Source organism: Bidens hawaiensis, unplaced genomic scaffold (assembly GCF_021521415.1).
Source record: "Bidens hawaiensis isolate Kalapana, Puna unplaced genomic scaffold, B.hawaiensis_p1.1 tig00003022_1, whole genome shotgun sequence".
NCBI lineage: Eukaryota > Viridiplantae > Streptophyta > Magnoliopsida > Asterales > Asteraceae > Bidens > Bidens hawaiensis.
This window is the reverse complement of record NW_027491163.1, coordinates 645,806-651,239: the sequence shown is the minus strand read 5'-3', so window position 1 is coordinate 651,239 and position 5,434 is coordinate 645,806.

Genomic DNA, 5,434 nt, shown 5'->3' with positions numbered 1-5,434 from the left:
AAGTTAAAGAGCAAGTGGACGGGACCGTATCAAGTCAAGAGAGTTGGAAAATTCGGTGAAGTTGAGATTGAAGATTTTGATGAGAGGCAAGTGGTGAATGGTCATCGGTTGAAGCCCTATTTGGAGGATGCGGATTTGAACAAAGAGATACACGAGTCGGAAGTTTGCTTTTCGGCAGACGAACCGACCTATTCGGTTGATTAAGGACCAAGGAGTGTCGAGCTGTAAACATTCAATTCAGCGTTAACCGAGAGGCCACCCGGCATTTGTAAGTTGTATTTTTGTATATTGAGTCTAATTAGCTAAGTATTTTCCTCAAATTGTGCAGTGTAGAGCAAGGATCGAGTGTGGGGAAGCGACACGATGATTAGCGTTGGAGAGAAGTTGGTAAGCACATATGCCGCTAAAGGGAGCCCCTGGTACGTAGGTAATTGGGTTGTGGCGACCGAGGCGGGTGGTGGAGGAAATCAGCACAAATAACACTTAAAAGATCAATATTTTTAAGCTGAAAACCGTTAAAAATTGTTGCTGAAAAGGTGCATCTTCGCGTATCGCGAAGATGCTAAAAAGTCAAACACCCAGTCAAAGTCAAAGTCAATGAGTCAATGGTCAAACTTGCATCTTCGCGATACGTAAAGATGCACAGATTTGACGAAAATTTTTTATAAAAATCCGATTCCCCCATCACTTTCACCATATATTTCTTATCTTTACCCTATTCACACAACAAAATCCGCCCGCCACCACCCCTGTCACCACCGTCGCCGGCCGCCACCATCATTACCATCACTCTTGTTGTGTAGTTTCATTATCTCTGTCAAATCCGATTGAAAGGTATGTGTTTAATTTTGTGAGCAGTTGGTTTGGTTTGAGTTTGAATTAGTTATCTCTGATTGTTTGGGGGATGGGAAGGTATGTTTTGAGTGTGTTTTTGGTTGGCATTGATGGATTCGGTTGATTTTGGGGGTTGCCAATGTCGAGTTTTCCGGGTCGGGATTACCGGATTATTGAAGTTTTGGTCGGGATTTTGAGATTCATGTTGAGGTTTTTGATGAAGGAAAGTGTTTTCAAAAGATTTTTGGTCACCGGAATAATTTTCCGGCGAGTCTTCGAGTCAAAGTTTGAAAAAGTTTATCACAAGTTTGTGAGTTTGGGACGGTATTTTGCTAAGATGTCGATGATGTTATGTGTTTTTGAATGATGGGAATTTTTCCGACAAAGTAAGATTGTAAAAAGTTTTTTGAAAGTGACAAATATTTGTCGGTTTGTTGGTTTTCTTGTCGGGTATGATTAGCTCACGATGTGTCTTTGCACATGCAATTTTGAGGAAATCAGTGATTAATCAAAAATAAAAAAAATAAAATAAAAATAAAAATTTTATGATTTTTGTGGGCAACCGTGACCGAAATGCTATACGGTTGTCACCCAGACTTACTTGGAATATTTATTTACAAATGTCGAGGAAACGGTCAAAACAACAACAGATGTTTGACAATACTTCTCAGCAGTGCACGCGCGCATCGATAGATATGCTGTTCCCGAGATCGAGGTTTTTGGGGCCGCGGTCGAGGATATTACCGGGGGAGAAGATGAGGACCACATTATTCTACGGTTTCTCCCCGGTACTCCCGGGTATGAGTTGTTTAGACAGATTCGCGATTTGGAGATATTCTGGCACCGGACGTTTGATTGGGAGGTGTTGGAAACTATTGGTCAAGTTCCGAGACTTAATAGGTTGTTACCGGGACGTTGGGTGATATTTCGAGGTTTGAGCAGACGTAGTACGAGGAGTTGGTTTACGAATTTTACTCTACTTTCAGGTATAATCCAAAAGATTTTTATGAGCCATACGCGGTTAGTTTTGCGTTGGGAAGAGAGTTGTTTCAGTTTACGGTGCCCAGGTTTGCGGTAATCGCGGGTTTGTATGGGGCGCATGAGGTTGAGACTCCTGAGTTTCGGGAGAGTATTAGGGGGGGGGTTTACTATGGGGTCGACTGCTTCTCGGCCTCACTGGATCTCGACGACTGACTTGGCTACGTTTTGGAGGACCATTGGTGACGGTGATCGTTCGAGTATTGTTTTGGAGGACCATCTCGACGACTGACTTGGCTACGTTTTGGGCCCCACGACTCAGTTGGCGTTGGGGCCCATGATCACGAGGATTGCTCAATCTTTGGGTGTATTTGGACGTTTTCCAGAGGAGTATTTAACGGAGGGACATGATACTGATGTTGTGACGCTTGACGATGCCCAAAAAGCAGGCATTATGACTTATGGTCATCCGCCGCGGATGGCAGACGCGCGAGCAGAGGGTAGTTCGAGGGGGCACCGTGTGGAGAGGCCACCTGCCCAGCCACGTTGGCGACGACAGCCGAGTCCACCACCGGCACAGCACCCGCAGCCCATGACCTTAGACTACATGTTTGAGCAGCAATTGCAAATGCGGGATGAGTTGCATGGGTATCGAGACGAGTTTAGAGAGTACAAAGATGAGTTGCGGGGTTATTTCAGAACCATGTCTGATCACTGGCATATTCCACTGCCAGGTACTTTGCAGCCGCCGCCTACTACTGGTGGTTTTGACATGGGTGGTTCTGGGTTTGGTGCTGGACATGTGTATGGAGGAGGAGCTGGTGGATATTGTGGGATTAGTGGTTATGGTGTTGGAGGATCTGGGTATAGCAGTTATGGACAGTATGGGTCGAGTGATTTTTATTATGCAGGTGATGGAGGATCAGGAGCTGGTGGAGATGGTGATGATAATGACCAGGAGGATTTTGACGAGGAGTAGGAGTTGATGGAAGCAACCGTCTCGATCAATGTTTTGGGTTTTATTTTATTTTATTATATTTTTATTATCTTATGGGTTGTACTGATATTATTATTATTATTTTGCTTATGGGTGGTTTGGTTGGGACACTGCATGGGAATTATTCTTGTGGGTGGTTGTTTGTGTATATTTTGTAGTTGAATTTTGTGGGTGTAGTTCATTATAAACCCTCACGAGACCATACTAGTCCACCCGGGCTACTGGGGGGTTTAAAGGGCTTGTTGCATACGCTAAATGCAACCGTGATTCCTACGAAAGTGAGTTAGGTCTTTTAACATTCTTACTCGTTTAACAAATTTGGTTAAGAAATTTATTAATCTCGGTTGGTAATTTAAAATTAATGGTTTTGCAAACGGTTTAAAAGACCTATATTTTTAATATTTGTGAGAAGCTTGCTTCTACACGTGTGTGAGTTTGCAGATTTTCTTTTGAGAGTCGAGGAGGTAAGGTTCACCGAGGGCACGAGAGTTGCACAAGAGAGTTTTAGTTTCTATCAGGTGATTTCGTTTTCATAACCTTATTTGTTTTATTAGTTTTGTGTTAAAAGTGTAATTGTATTTTTGTATTAGAAATAACCACCATCACATTAGGCCCGTTTTTTTTTAAATTGTCGAAGTGAATTTTAACCCCGTCCCTAATTTTAATTGCTAATTTTTTAAACATTGAGGACAATGTTTACCTCAAGTGTGGGGATGGGGGAGAAATTGAAATTTTAAAAGTTTAATGTTCCTTGAATTAAGATTTTTGCACAATAATGGAAAATGATAGAAAAATCGGGGATTATTTTTCAAAATTATTAATTAATATGAGATAAATAAAACGGGAACACACGTAATTTGAGATGTATTGGTAGGCTCAGTCTTGAGAATGAAAGGATAATTTGGTTGTTGACTTAATTGAACCTTAAATGATTGATTTTTAGTGGGAAACGCCTTCAGGGTTTTGTTTGTTTAGCTAAGCCTGTGTAAGGACTGGAATGAAAGATTAGGCCATACTCAAGCCTTACTATTAGATTTGATCACCGAAAATATATTTTAATATGAATAGTCTAGAGTACAATGGTTGGATAGGCTTAACATTAGAGTATGCTAAATGGCTTGTGATATAAACATAAATGAAAATACTGCTAGTTTAAGTGGCTAACACTTCATAGGCGTATGGCTTTGTGGCCATAAATCCTGTACTGATGGGATGCCCCGGGGAACGGAGACCATGGGTCGGTATGCGGTTTATCATCTGGTATGCGTAAATCCTAAGTGGATTTATTCATATTAAAAAAGCTTAAAAAGAGCAAACCCGCAATTTATCTACCAATTCATAAGTCAATAAACATGATCACAAAAAGTGCTTTCAAAGTACAAATTCACTACTGACTTGATCATCCACGCTGTTAGTCATATGGGGTCCCCATGCTCGCGTCTCATTACCAGTAAGAAACGGACCACACAGGACACGTCATATGTAAGCCCTACAGATGAATTCGTTCCTACTCACGTATGGTGATGGACTTCGGGGTATTGCTTGATAACGGGGGTATGTCATGTAGTGGGGGCTATTTACTAGTTGGTTTCCTAATTGCACCTTAATCATATCTAATCCATTTTGATAGACTTTAATATTTAAGTTTGGGTTTTGGTTTCGATAAAATATCCAAGATTGTCTTAGCTATTACATATGGGCTTGAAAAATTGTATAAATGTGCAAAATTTTGATTGTCTAATCTTAAGGTTTAAGTCAAGTTGGGGTGGTCTGGTTCGGTAAAACTATAATGAGGCATGATAAGGCGGCTTCAGGGTTTTGAGGTGTGGGTTCCATTTTAATCAAATGAATTAATAAAACTGTTGCACCTTATTTTTCCCGGTAAGTATTAAGGCATGGGTCGCAATCGTGGTTTTTGTGTTCTTTGTGCTTAATTAAAGATAATCTATGAAGTATTTTAAAAATAGTCTTTGATTCTTATTCCATTGCAAAATCTTTTTCGGGAAGAAAAAGAATAAGTGTGGGGATGTGATGGTTGGGTAAAAGTTAGTTATTATTATATATTAATTAGTTATATTTAGCTAAATAATCGAATGAACATTGGTACTTCAAGCATTGTTTACGTGTTTTCAGGATATTGGAAGCTATGGAGCTTAACGAGGATATTTACGGGCTTGGAACGAAGATCGAGAAGTGAGAGATTGGACGTACAAGCATCACGAGGCATTCAAGAAAGATTAAATAAAAAATATGAAGTTTTACATCTTCGCAATACGCGAAGATGCAAAGAAGGGCACCTTCGCAATACGCGAAGTTGCAGGAATTCGGCCGCGACTATTTTGTCCTTCGCGATACGCGAAGAAGCATCCCTTACATCTTCGCGTATCACGAAGATGCTTAAGTCGGCCCAAAATTTAGGTTTGCCCTATATATACCCCTTAACCTCCCCATTCGGCTAAGAACGACTTCCAGAGGCAAAAGAGGCTGCTTAGGACGATCTTCCATCATTCCAAGGCTTCCGGTTCATCTCGGGATTGCATGTTCATCAAGATAAGTGATATAATCGATATGTCAATGATTGGCTAAGTTTCTTGTTCATTCTAGGGTAGGTTTTTGTATATTTTA